This window comes from Scyliorhinus torazame, chromosome 18, assembly GCF_047496885.1.
Source record: "Scyliorhinus torazame isolate Kashiwa2021f chromosome 18, sScyTor2.1, whole genome shotgun sequence".
In the NCBI taxonomy this organism is placed as follows: domain Eukaryota; kingdom Metazoa; phylum Chordata; class Chondrichthyes; order Carcharhiniformes; family Scyliorhinidae; genus Scyliorhinus; species Scyliorhinus torazame.
In genome coordinates, this window is record NC_092724.1 from 5,154,039 (window position 1) to 5,169,038 (window position 15,000).

The following is a 15,000-nucleotide window of genomic DNA, read 5'->3' on the forward strand; positions in this document are numbered from 1 at the left end:
GGTTCCACTCCTCGGTAAAGCTCTCCAGTTTTATGTCGTCATGTTTTAATGTGGGCAATCATTTAATGCAATGATGCAATAGTTCCTGACATTACCCAGGATTGGTGGCTGTGAGTGTGCAGCTGCTAAAACTTAAATGGTTTCATGGTTTGTTGTATAATGCTGAAATCTAGAACCGGCCTCTAACTACTCCCATCAGCCATGAGCCCAGAAGTCCTGTAACATTTAACTCTCGTTGTAAAGGTGCATTTCAGACCAATTCCCGTTGCACGGGGCTGATGATATTCCTACAGCTAAACATTTACAGAAACTTCAGGAAATGAAAACTTACGCCAATATAGGCCTCCCGGGGGGTATTATGGGGGCAAAACCAGAGAGAAAATCCCTTCAATACGCCTGAGATCATTCTGTAGGGTCCCTACACACCAGATCGAAGGAAAACAGATTTTCACAATCCCTTTTGCCTTCTGCGCGCAGTTTGAACTGCTTCGATGTGTCTGACCTGCCTTGTCCTGTCTGTGGTTGACAGCGAGCATTCTTTAAAAAAAAATAAAGGACAAAGTTGCTTTTATCGCTCTGAACTCCCCCTCTTGCGTGGGCTGTTTGGAACTGCCCATCCCCCTCACCCGCCCACAGATGTGTGAGGTATGTGACTGCTGATTGAAAAGGCCACCAGAAAGCGATGATATATAATATTCTGCAGTGCTGCAGATTGTGGAAATGTAAATGGGGTGGTGGCGATATTTCTCTGTTGCGGCTCCCTTTATAGTCTCCAGCCGTTTGCGTAAGAGCTATTATTTAGTCAATGGTTAACATTCAGCAATCTTAAGTGTGGATCTGAAATAAACACTTTTGCAAATAATTGTGTGAGTAGCTGATATTTTGCTGTTTCATGTGTGCGGTCACACACATACATACACACACACATTTAAAGAGCTTTCTCAGTTAATGTACAATGCAATACATAGCTTCAGCAGTATAGACCTATCTCCAAAGTATGCCTAGGAGCAGTGGGGGGGGGGGGGGGGGGTGGTGGTGGGGGCTGTGAGATTCTATTTCCACATTGACATCCAGTAGTAAATAAGCTGCATTGAGACTAAATGCTTTGAGGTGCTCCCTGCATGTGTGTTATTATGTGTAAACGTGTGGTTGTGCATGTGTGTGCACATTCATGTGCCGGTGTGGGACGGGGTCATCAATTGATTTAACAGAGCAGCACGGTGGCGCAGTGGTTAGCGCTGCTGCCTCACGGCGCCGAGGACCCTGGTTCGATCCCGGCCCCGGGTCACTGTCCGTTTGGAGTTTGCACATTCTCCCCGTGTCTGCGTGGGTCTCGCCCCCCACAACCCAAAGATGTGCAGGGTAGGTGGAATGGCCACGCTAAATTGCCCCTCAATTGGAAAAATTAAAAAATAAATAAATTGATTCAAAGAAATTAAATGGCCTTCCTTGAAAGAAGGCCTGCATCATCGGCGAACATTTTAATGAGTATGATGTCTGCCTTGAATGATAAGTTCACATTAAAGAATCTCTCCCAGTCTTATTCAGTGAAGTCTGTTGATAATCATTCTTCAGGCATCGGGCAAGGCTCAGAGATTGCACCTTGTGTCAGAGGGTCATGGGTTCAGCTCCCACTCCAGGTTCCTCAGTGCATAATGAAGCTGATGCTTCAGGGCTGAATTGTATATGAGACGTTAAACTAAGACCCTATACGCCTGCTCAGGAAGCAGAAATCCCATGGCACGTTTCAAAGAAGAGAAAGCGAGTTCGATCCTGGCCAACGCTTTTCCCTCAACCAATCTGACTAGTTATATGTGGGACTTTGCCCCATGCAAATTGACAGGTGTATTCGCCTACATTACAACCTGACGACACTTCAGAAGTAGCCCAGCTGGGGCCACGTGCTCCATGATGACATGAGGGCTGCTTTATATTTATATACATATTCCCCTTCGATTGTGTATTTTCCAAGAACAGTCTCCAGCTCGTCAGGAATAGGCGATGAGTTACATTTGGCAAGAAATATTCTTTATTTCATCAATAACATTTTCGCAATGATTTTTAGACAAAGTGCCCTCATACACTATCACAAGATACAACCTCAGAGCAAAGACTCAGGGCACACTCTCCGCGTAAGTGTGATTAGCTCCACAAGTGGCAACTCTTTGGTTTTATTTGCTATCATTTTGATGGAGTGAATCTGGCCAGAGGCATTTCCTTCACCTGCCCACCTTCCTTCTGACTGAAAGCGTTCGCTGTCTACGCTGTTTCAGGCCAAGGAGGGGCGCCTCTACGATGAACTCTCCCTCTTTTTCTATCAGCTCAGCTGCCATTCGCAGTGTGGAATAAGGAGACACAAACATTAGTGTTGTTGGAAATAGGAGCGAATGGCTGCACCGTCTGTCTTTACTTTCCTGAAACAGGCTTTAATCCATCAGCACTTCCACAGACTCACCTGTTCATGCGGCTAGGCCCCCAAGTACTTAGACAGGAGTGGGGGTGGCGGTGAGTATGGGGGTGGGGGAGCAGTCCCACATAGCTCTGCTCACGTATGCTTCTGTCATTTTTATGAAAAGCAATTTAAGACTCGTTCTACAGACCTCTCAATTTGACATTTGTTTCCAGCCCACCCTCGTTGTTTGTGGGAGTCACTCCAAATTGCTCACTGCGAATGTCTCATTTATTATTAATATTGATAGCATCAGAACTGTTCTATTTCACCAATGTGGGTGCACAGGTCATCCCAGTATACGCAAGGCTACCTCCATCAACATGTAGAATTTCTCAAGTTTAAAAGCCTTTTCCTTTAATTTTTAGACATCTGGTGATTCATCAAAGTGTACAAAAAGATTCTCATCGTTTTACTACTGGAAGGTGGATCTTCGAACATCTTTCCTACTGTCTTAAACAGCTGCGATGCAGTCATTCTGTGTGTCATTTTAAGCCACATTTACCCTAATAAACATAGTCTGATTGTCATTGGTGCAGAGTGCCATCTAGTGGCCCCAGTATCAATCCCCAGGCTCACTGTCCACAATGTAGAATCAGCTCCAGAATGGAGCCAACAATTATTTCCTGTGCCAATTTTCTCCCCCCTCCCCTGCTTCCCGAAGGAATTGGCCCTTCGCCGAGCAACATGCTGACATGTGCCCATCACCCCTCCCGCCATCGCCCAAGTTATCAGCATTCATGTGTCACAATGATTGCTGCTAATGTATTCCCTAACAGGAGGCATCACAACCTGGCCCAGCCTTGGCTAATTTCCTCTTCCTGACATGGCCGGGGTGAGCTACTTTAACACAAAGCGATGTTGAATCTGAAGTCTCCCTTGTCTCTATGTAAACCTACCAAATGCTGCGAAGGAATGGGCTTCATCACTGTTAAAAATAAGTTCTTAGCTGATAAGCAAAATTTCAATCTCGAATGTGAAAACTCTTGTACGGTTCCTTAGGGAATATTTACATCACAATTTTAGTGTTAACCCACTCACATTAAATTTGTGAGGGTCAAGAGTCCGCAACCCTTCTGGTGCATTCCCCAAACCAGTTGGACGGGCAGATTCCAACCTTCTTCATCTTCCTGGTTTGGGGTGAACTTACATCCGAAACAATATCACCCACACCGGAGACAGCGAGGCTGAGGGAATGGACTTCCTAAGCAAAATGTTTCCCCGTGCATACTCTGGCAAAATAGCAGGAGCTGGTGCACCCATTGAGAGGAGGTGTCTGTGGACATCGCCCAGGCCATCTGAAAGTGTTTTTCTTCAATGATTGCATGGGCCATATTGTGACATGTTTCTGGAAGGATGGTATTTCTATGGGACACAAGACCTTCGTGACCCAGCGCCCAGCAGGGTGTTGGAAAAGGAGGAAACTCCCTTTGACCCCAGAATGTTGGGCAGGGTCAGCAGCAGAAGTGTGCAGCAGGCTGAATCAGACACTGAACATTCAGGATAAAAGGCCCAAAGATTGTTATTCTTATGAAGCGTAAATCTGATGTTGAGAGCCAGAGTATCTCCAGAGCAAAGCGGAGTGAGACATTCCATTCCAGGGGTGCAGCACCAGCGGGAGGCCAGATTCAGGGCACTTACACAGGGTGAATGTAGTGTTCACTTGAAGCCACACAACGTTGCATCGGAGCTGCCACTGTAGTGCGAGTGCCCTCAAGGAGCAGCATTCCAGTATGAAATAAAGAACCTAATCTCCTATTCAGTCCCTCAAGTAGAGAGGTTATTGGGTGTAAATCCGAATGTTAACATTGCTTTTCACTTTCCAAAGTTATCTGTGGTCCTCAAGACTCGCCACCCTTGCAGGAATATTTACGGCATGAAGCATCGTGTCCCTTCTGGTTTCAGGGCAAGGAGATGTCAATGTTTGTCACAGGCCCATTATGTAGGGCTAACTGCTGGAAAACGTCTTTGCAAGTGGAAACAGCTGGAGACATTTCTAGTCTGGCATTCTGGTAGGAAATTCATCACATCTGGCTCCTGTGGAATAAAACAATTAAATTTGATGTGTGTCAATGTTTCATCTTGTGCAGAATCACCAACCCTCCAGAGTACTCACTTTTATGAGATAACACATGCCTCAGAAGAACTCTGTGTTTAAACCGATATTAATCTTTTAAAGACTGTAATATAATGTGGAAGAGGTTTGAAAATCAATAGAAAGTGGACAGTCTGGTCCGAAACCCACCCACGTGAACCAGGAAGGTTTATTTGCTGAGTTGGCTAAAATCAACCATTAGGAGATTAGGATTGGCCTCAATGATTTGAGTCTTCAGGGACAAATAAGTCACACTCCTGCTCCAGTGAGTGTGTATGCAGGTGCTAGACTTGGATTTCACGCCCCTTTTCCCCCTGCCCAAGCAACTAGCCCAATAGTAATCATTGTTTAAACTCAGAAACAAAGAGGTTCTGTTGTACAGAGTTTCAGACAGTGACTTGTGGACCATGGACCAAATTTTTAACAATGGGACAGACATCAAAGAGAGAAAATAATACAATCCTCAGCTCACATTGCTCATCAATTGACTGAAAAAGACGATGACAATAACTCGCATTTATATTTTTGTAAAGTATAGAAACATTGCAAGGTGCCGAACAGGAGCAACGTAAAGCAGCATTTGACACTGTGTCACATAAGGAGATATCAGGGTAGATGCTAAGCTTCGTCAAAGAGGTAAGCTTTAAGGGCCTGGAGCCTGTTAAAGAGGAAAGGAGAGATGAAGAGGCAGAAAGGTTTGGGGAGTCACAGAGACTGAAAGCACAGACAAGTCAACCACTTAAGCATTCTAATCCCATTTCCCAGCTCCATAACCGTGTATGCCTTGTCATCGCAAATTCCCATCTAAATACTTCTTAACTGTCCTCGTTTCAGGCAGCAAATTCCAGACTCCTACCACCCTCTGGGTAAAAACAGTTTTCCTCACATCTCCTCTAAACCTCCTGCCCCCTGGTCATTGGTTCCCACAACAAGAGAAAAAGTTTCTAGAGGTGCCCCTCAAAATGTTATGCATCTCAGTCACGTCCCCCCTCAGTCGCCTCTGCTCCAAGAAAAACAACCCCGGTCTATCCAATCCCTCTTCATAACTAAAACTCTCCAGCCCAGGCAACATTCTGGTAAATCTCCTCTGCACCCTTTTCAGTGCTATCACATCCCTCCTATAATGTGGGTTCTCTGATCCTCGGTGCTTCCCAGGGTCCTGCCGTTTATCCTGTATTCCCTTGCCTTGTTTGTCCTGCCCAAGTGCATCACCTCACACTTATCCATTGAATTCCATTTGCCACTGATCAGCCCGTCTATATCCTCCTGTAATCGAAGGCTACCCTCCTCACTATTTACCACCCCACCAATTTCCATGTCATCCGCTAACGTACTGATCAACCCTCCTACATTCATGTCTGAATCATTTATATCATAGAATCTCTTCAGTGCAGAAGGAGGACATTTGGCCCATTGAATCTGTACCAGCCCTCCAAAAGAGCACTTCATCCATGTCACTCCCCCGCCTTATTCCCCAACCCCACCTAAAGGACACTAAAGGGCAATTTTGATCATGGCCAATCCACCTAACCTACACATCTTTGGACTGTGGGAGGAAACCGGAGCACCCGGAGGAAACCCACGCACACACGGGGAGGACGTGCAGACTCCGCACAGACTGTTGCCCAAGGCCAGAATTGAACCTGGGTCCCTGGTGCTGTGAGGCAGCAGTGCTAATCACTGTGCAATCGTGCCACAAACCACAACCACAAATAGTGAGGATCCCAACACAGATCACTAATGGACCCCACTGGACACAGGCTTCCAGTCAGAAAAACACCCCTCGACCATCACCCTCTGCTTCCTGCCACTCAGCCATTTCCAGGCCCAATTTGCCAAATTTCCTTGGGTCCCATTGGCTCTTACCTTCGCTATCAGCCTCCCATGTGGGACCTTATCAAAAGTCTTACTAAAGTCCAAGAATACTACATCAAATGCATTGCCCTCACCTAGACACCTAGTTACTTCTTCAAAAAATTCACCCAAGTTGGTCAGATCTGATCTCCCCTTAACTAAACCACACTGACTGTTCCTGATTAATCCCTGCCTCTCCAAATGCAGATTAATTCTGTCTCTCAGAATTGCTTCCAATAGTTTCCCCACCACTGAGGTTAGACTGACTGGTCTGTTGCTTCCTGGTTTATCCCTGTGCCCTCCTTTAGGGAATTCCACAGTTTGGGGTCGAGGCATCTCATGGCAAGGCCACAAATGGTGGAGCAATTGAAAATGGGGATGCTCGAGAGGCCGGAATTAGAGGAGTGCAGGAGCTCAGAGAGTCGTGGGGCTGGAGGAGATCACAGAGAATTGGAGGGGTGAGTATACGGAGGGATTTAGAACCTATGGCCGAAATCTAACAGAATAAATTCTAAGTGTCATTTCGGGCACGATTGGTGGGGCGCTGTTCGACGGTAAGGTTGGCGAGATTGTGACCTGTACCAAACGGCACTCAGTACCAAAAATGAGCTCCTCTCCATTCCAGTCTCGCTCACCGTCTGATCCACCACACACGCACCCCAGCTGCTCGCCGCTAACACGAGGGAGCTGCTTTTAAATGCTCCCTCACCACAGTCAACACAGAAGAATGGAAGCACACAGACCAGCCCGTCGCCCCGGTGATGCCGGCCTGAACAGCATGTTGGACGCGGGTGGATACGAGACGGGCTATCCTGGTCCCCCGAGGCGGTCGGAGGCACAGCAGGAGGGACAGCAATGCCGCCTGGGTGGCAGTGGCAGCGGCTTGTACTGAGCACCGCTGTCAACTGTCGGAGGGAAACCACCAAGATCCAACGAGCCGCAAGGGTAAATCACCCCCACTCTCCTGGCATCAGTTCCACCTGCCAGCGATCAAATTTATAACCCCCCACAAATCGCTGGTTGACACCTTGCACCCCCCCCCCCCATATCGATCATTGTGTTTGTTCCTCAGAACCCCCCTGGCTCCCCCCAGAACAACCCCTTCATGTCCCAGTCCGCTGCCCTTCACATACCACCTGCTATAGACTCCACTGATCCGTCAAGCGTGTGGCTGAGAATCTCCTGTCCCTGTCCCCGCAGGAGAAGCTCGCTTGTAACAGGAGCGAACGAGACATGACGGAGGGCGGAGTACCCGACGTCAGAGTCCTCACCCGACATAAGGAACGGGCCCTGGAGATCGCGGACGTAATAGAGGGAGGACCAGTCACTGGCTGTGAGGTTGGCCGGCGCCGCAGAGGTGAGGATCCACTGCTCCTTCACCCAGGTGATCTGCCTCAGGTGAGTTGTTCAAGTCAGATAAAATGATCCTTTGCTCACACTGACCGCATGTCTGTCTCTCGCATGATCTCCTCCCGATGGGGCCGGGTCATTGGGGCCACTCCCCCTGCCACCCAAGAGACTACCTCGGAGGAGAGCTCCAAGGAGACCACCATTGGCGCGTCACAGCTTTCACCCCCACTTTGCACCAGTACAGAGACACACACCTCGATGGTCAACATTCGTAGGCAGGCATCTGGGGCACAATCTGATGAGCACCACACAGATGCTGATGCACATCAGGTGGAGGCAGAACATCCAAGGGAGTCCGCAGTTGGAGGTCTGTGGACCACAAAACTCAGTTGAATCCCAGTCAGATGCCGAGCCTCTGGACAAGGCTATCCCTAAGCTCTTACAGTCTCTAGGATGCAGCCTTAAGAATCAGAGGGGGGTGACAGCAACACTCCAGTGAGTCAGTAGCTGATTGGAGGAGTCCCAAAGATGACTGGTGCAGGAGATGACGCCGACACTGCATGGCACAGAGGCTAACATTGCTGGGGTGGTGACCGCAGTGGAGAGCCTGGTGCACGACATCCACGCCATGAGTGGTGGCTCAGTCAGGCGACCATAGCTGAGGGCCTCGACAGCATGTCCCAGTCACTGGGGAATGCGTCCCAGATGCAGGTGGACATTGCCGCAACACTGCAAAGCATGGCCCATTCACTGAGGAGCATCGCCGAGGGTGCCGACGCCATGATGCAGACAATGTGAAACTTCAAGGACAGGCAGTGCCAAGCCCAGAGGCCTCTGGAGCTCATTCCAACTGCCCTTCCATCCCATGGTGTTCCCCAGGGGTCTACGGGCATCATCAGGGCGAAGGAAGCACTGGAGGCCAACCCGAGACCTTCCACCGGGGAGACGACAGAGGCCTCCAATTCTTCTGAATCACTGCCTCTTGACACCGGCGCCTCTCGTGGGCAGTGGGCAGAACAGGGTGGCACTCTGACTCCAGGCCATCCAGAGGACATCCACCCAGGGCAGCAAAGGCCGCAGGGCACGGAAATCAGCAGGCTGCCTCCACATCTGTTGGGCATCCTGGTACACACCTGGACGTAGCAGTGAACCACGTAAGATGAAGAAGGTCGAGGAACACTGAGTGGGCACTGAGGGGGGAGGGGATCACTATCTGTAGCAAGGAGGAGTGGAAATTTATATTTTGTGCACCATTGAAACATGTTACACTGGATACATGTGAGGCCTCTGTCACATTAATTTTCACAGCGGACCTGCCTGCACCCCCACCTCTTGTTGCCCCTACCCAGCCCGTCCTCCTGCCCCTGGGGCAACCTCTGTCATGGAAGACCTCAGCCCCCTGACCACACCCACCCCCCCGGGGTGTTCCCCACCCGCCCCCGGAGCACTGGGGCAGCAGCTCTGCTGCCCGGGAGCTGCATGTCCGTGATTGGAAATGGCTACTCCCCTCCTCGGGTCCCCTCAGCAATCATTGTGCCAGCTTCACGTTTTTGAAAGGAAGTACTAAACGATGCGGGCCTGATTTCTCGCTTGGGAGTCGATTTGATCGCGGGAGGCCTTTAGATTTTACTCCAATCTCGCTAATGAGATTGAAATGAATGCAAATTGTGGTTTCCGATTTTCTCGCCATCTTTGGGTGAGATCCGGAACTCGCCATCGGGAGCGAGCCGGATAGCAAACTGATTCGCGCCCACCGTGAATCTCGATTTTGGCTTTGCCGTTATCTAACCGGGTCGCCCAGATCTGCGCCGGGTGCAATGCGGCCGTTAGATCGCGGGCAAGGATGCGAATGGTTTACTGCATTCAATTTTTGAATTTTGAAGGCGATAGCAACATGGCAGGGTCACATTAAAAAGTTTCCCCACACCGCTGGCTGGTGCGTATTCATGATTTGACTGTAACTGGGGAATAAAAGTGTTCCTTCGAGTTGACTCAGAAATGCCTTCTCACACAATCACTTATGGCACTTTATTTTTACAAATGTCTCTCGGAAGCCTTACTGCAAACCATGTTGGTGTCCGTTAGTCATGTCTATCTTCAAATGAGAACTTTCAAATATTAATGCGAATGTGATCATCCTTTGTGTTGTAATTGAACAGAGGTATTAATCCGTTGATCTAAATGGTTAGCCACCTCCATTGAAATAGTTGATAGAGAAATAATAATAATCTTTATTGTCACAAGTAGGCTTACAGTGCAATGAAGTTACTGTGAAAATCCCCTAGTCGCCACACTCCGGCGCCTGTTCGGGTACACGGAGGGAGAATTCAGAATGTCCAATTCACCTAACAAGCACGTCTTTCGGGATTTGTGGGAGGAAACCGGGGAACCCGGAGGAAACCCACGCAGGCACGGGGAGAACGTGCAGACTCCACACAGACAGTGACGCAAGCCGGGAATTGAACCCGGGACCCTGGCGCGGTGAAGCAACGGTGCTAGCCACTGTGCTACCAACAACGTCTAAATATGTTCATGCTAATATTCGAGAAGCCCCATTTCAAGGCGGTTGACTTTAACATTGATTGGTTTGGTGCATGTAAATGTGTGACTGGGAATTAAAGTACAAACGATTGGGCGGATGGCAGGAGAGAGCATTTTCTTTCAACGCAAAGCAATGTTTTGATGTTAGTTCCTTGAGATGCTGATAGTTAAATCACACCTTTTGTCAGCCTCTTTGCCAGCAGATCTCTCACTGTCAGCCCCCAACTGTATCATATCTGTGGAAAATTATGGCGAAGGATTTCGGGTGCTGCAAAGTCCAGCTGGCATCCAAATGAGAGGAGTAGAGAAATCAAGTATTGTATTTGTTTTATTTATACTTATGTCATGATATCCATATTAACATATCATGGTGCAATCACACACACTGATGGACAGGTCGACGGACCAATCAGCACACACACAACATCACAGCCAATCACCAGTGAGAGCACACGCACTATAAAACAGGGAACACCACAGTTCCCGCTCATTCTACCAGGAGATAGCTCAGAGCACAGAGCTCACAGCGTGTCACTCAGACATACACCATGTGCTGAGTGCCTCACTAAGATAGTGCTAGGGCTGGGTCCACAGGTTAGCTGGTGAAATACGAACCACAGCCAGAATTTAATAGATATTATTGTACAGAATAATAAAACAGTTGTACCATCCACAACCGTGTTGGTTCGTTTGTGTATCGGAACACCCAACATGACAACTTGTTCTCTTGCCTTGCTCAGCACACGAGTGATGCTACTTTCCTGAACAATCAAATCTCGCCTTTCCTATTGGTGCACTGACTCAAATGGCAGAATTTTCTCCAAAATAGCAAGTGTCAGGTTCTGCTTGAACATCAGGCGTGCTGACAGAAACAGATAGATTTTCCCTTCAGATCTTCCAACATTTTGTCATTAAAAAAAAAAGCAGGGTGGTGGTGAGTGTTTTGCACCATCACTCGGGCGGGGCGGGGGCCCACAGAACTTGCAAGTCGGCTCTACTGAGATTGGGGCGCACCTGATCTCAAATTGAAAGTAAATCCCCCCCCCCCCCCCGCCCCACCCACCGTCATTGCCGGAATTGGGGTTTCAGTATCCCTCCCCCCCCCACAACCTCTCCCCCCTCACCATCGCCAACATTGGGGGCTTCAGTACCCCGCCCCCAACGTTGCGAGCATCCCCACATAGTGGAAACACCCACCTCACTGGGGTTCCCTGACAGCCCTGGGGGCTTGGCACTGCCCAATCGTGTCCCTCAACACCTGGGGGCTTCACTCACCCCCGAGCCCCTGGTGCAGTTATCGCGACCGGTTTCCGTTTTAGGAAACCAATAGTGATACTCGCCAGTGTGATGTCATGGTGGCGGGGTGGGGAGGGGGGCGGGCGGGCATCTGACACCCCGGAAGCAACTGCATTAAGCGTTTCAGCATATTTAAATGAATTTAAATTTATGACAACGGGTCACCTGGACTCGAAACGTTAGCTCTTTTTCTCTCCCTCCAGATGCTGCCAGACCTGCTGAGATTTTCCAGCATTTTCTCTTTGGTTTCAGATTCCAGCATCCGCAGTAATTTGCTTTTATCAAATTTATGCTAATCAGCCTCATGCTCTGACTGGATGTGAACCTGATTATGTCAGTGAGGAGGGCCAGGGAACATTGCCTTCTGAATTCTCTCCCGTTATGGCCGCTTACTCGACGTAGCAGCAATAACGGGATTTACGCAGGGCGAGCGGGCCGGGAAAACCCCCCCCAAAACCCCAAATGTCACTGAATGAATGAAATGTTGCTGTTTACCAACAAGGTAGGAATCAACAGTGTTTATCTGGACACCAGGGGTGGAAGTGTTGACGCCGCGGCAGGGTCGAGGACATTCACAACAGCAAAACTGGCGCCGAACCTGGACTGATTCAGCAACGGTGCAGGGGCTAGAACCAGTGCCACGCGGAACACAATCGATTCCAATGAGAAACGGTGCGGGATTCGCCGGGTCCGTGACTGACACTCGGGAGGCTGACAAGCTGCAGCCGCACACACACATTACACTCCCCGCACACACTCATCCCAGCCAACAAGGGGTACTGGTTGTGCTGGAGCGCGCCCATACAGCTGATGGGTTGACTGAGCCAGAGGGCACCTAGGGGGGCAGCCGGGAGGAGGGGACATCTATACGAACCATGGCCCTAAGTTTACAGTGCGCTGTCAGCGGTGTATGCAGCTGCATGGCTGCCTTGCCAGCTGCAGCAATGGTGTTCTGTGTCTGTCCACCCCGACACCGCAGCCCACCTCCTGGCCACCCTCCGCTACTCCCCCCCCGGCCCAGGCAGAAGCTTCCCTGGCCAGTGGCACAACTGTCAGCAAGTTCTGGCGATGTTGGACACTGCATACCTCCTCTCTCTCCCTCAGCAGCCACCACGCAGCTTTCACGATTTTTAAAAGCACAAATGAACCGCGTCATCGGGAACTCGGCCCATCGGAGGCGGGGAATCGCGGCGGCCCCGGAGAATACCGGGTCAGACCCGCTATTGATATGTAAACGGTGTTTACTGTACATGCATTCTGGACCACATTGACGCCGTTGCCAAGTGGCAGCCAACAGCGATTTGGCATCAAATCGGCTCCCGCCGTGATTTCCATATTCTCCACCCAACCACATTTCGTGATTTCGGCGTCAGCCAACAGAGATTCCTGCCCCAGCGCATTGCACTGCATCAAGTTGAGTCATTTTTGGAAGTTTTATGATATTCTTCTCAAGTTATCATCAAGATTCATTGATTCATTTAGAACGGAAAATGAGAATATCCTGAGACCGTGGTGTCGGCAATGTATAAATTGTATCTGAGTCATTATAGATGGATCGAATAGGCATTTACCATTCCAAAACTGATAAAACTCTGTCGCACGTTGACATGTTACTCACAGTGTTTGGAACTCAGCGCCGTGAGGAATGAACCAGCTGACATTTTTGCACCCTGTCCATTTAAGTCAATTTTTAAAAGTCTATCTTCACACTCACACTGTTTTTCACCCTTTGGGAGATAATGGGGAAAATGGTGTCAGGGTTCCCATGCTGATTACCAGCCTGTTGAACCCCGTTGAATGCTCCTTCTCTGGCCAACAAGTCCTGCTGTTGTACTTGAACCCGCAGCTTTTGGTTCAGTGAGAGGAGCACTCCAACTGTGCCACAAGCCCCCCTGTTGAAGCCAGTGAAGTGACGGGACTGAGTATAAAACACGCAGTCAATATCATCCAGTCCGTTTTCCGCCAGACGGGTCAGGTTAAAATTGCCCCATATAATCCCATTCTGACTTCAATTGGTTGAGCCATGTCATGGAGTAATGGTCTTTGAGTATCTCCATTCATCCACATGCAATCCACACACATGCACACACGTTTGTATGTACAATGATTGTGCTGAGATGAAGAATTTAGAAATATAAACAAGATGGAATAAATGCTTCTCCATTGTGTAAATGCTCTGATTAATGGTACATAAATTCTGAGTGATGAACCACAACATTCAATGTGAGTAACATTTTATGTGATGTTGATCACCTCCATGACCCATGGGTGATTATTCCCGGAACAGTGTCTGTGGTTCACATCAGGGGAGACTAAGACGAGAGCTTGGCCCAGAATTTGCAGCAAAGTTTGTAAACGTAACTTCCAGTAAAGGATGAAAGTCCAATTTACAACACCATTCTGGCAGTACAAATGGGCCAATCTCTGTGGCAAAACGATGACACATCTGAACTTAGAGACATAGAAGTAAGGCACAAAGGCATATATTATTTGAAATGTTCTCATGATTCAGGGTATGCTTTATCCGTAAGTCTGAAAATGGAAAACGTCCGAAAACAGCATTTTTTTCTGAACCTCACTGACCTTTAGCACGGGAAGCCGAGTGTTTGTCTGTATGAGGCCTTGCGATTTTTCTGGTGAACATGTCATAAAGAAACTTATAACAGGTACTCTGTATTTATTATTCAGTGATACATTACTTTTCCAGCCATTTTATTTACTTCAGGCTATAGCTGTAATGTAAGTTTAAATGTAGCATTCGGAAAAATATCTGAAATCCCAAATGCAATTGACCCCAATAAAGGGTCCTCGACCTGTATTTACTGGGTAACTCTGTCCACTGAAAGAGGGGGCGGTACGGTAGCACAGTGGCTAGCACTGTTGCTTCACAGCACCAGGGTCCCAGGTTTGATTCCCGCTTGGGTCACTGTCTGCGCAGAGTCTGCACGTTCTCCCCGTGTCTGCGTGGGTTTCCTCCGGGTGCTCCGGTTTCCTCCCACAGTCCAAAGATGTGCAGGTTAGGTGGATTGGCCATGCTGATTGTCCTTAGTATCCAAAAAAGGACGGATTGGGTTACTGAGTTACGGGGATAGGTGTGGGCTTAGGTAGGGTGCCCTTTCCAAGTGCCGGTGCAGACTCGATGGGCCGAATGACTTCCTTCTGCACTGTAAATTCTATGATTCTATGAAGATGGCTTTAACACCTTTCCCCCCACAGAAATTTCAAAGCGTTGGGGTTGCATATCCAATGGTAAGAAGTCACTCTGTGTGGGATAGGATGGATTATGCCGGAATCCTCCGGCGGTTTGTTCGGCGGGGTTCTCTGGTTCCACCGGCAGCTCCCCCCTCCCCCCCATGGGTTTCCTGGTGGGGTGGGGTGGCTTCAACGGCAATTCCCATTGACAGCAACGGTAGCA

General features: G+C 48.9%; 1 long non-coding RNA gene across 1 annotated transcript in view; it reads left to right on the top strand.

Moving 5' to 3' along the window:
* Positions 1-14,063: 14,063 nt before the first annotated feature.
* The window catches only part of LOC140394764 (uncharacterized), a 90,056-nt gene continuing 89,119 nt past the window's right edge, over positions 14,064-15,000 (top strand). The window contains exon 1 of the long non-coding RNA XR_011935988.1: positions 14,064-14,251. This is a non-coding gene — a long non-coding RNA (uncharacterized lncRNA). The remainder of the gene's footprint in view (positions 14,252-15,000) is intronic.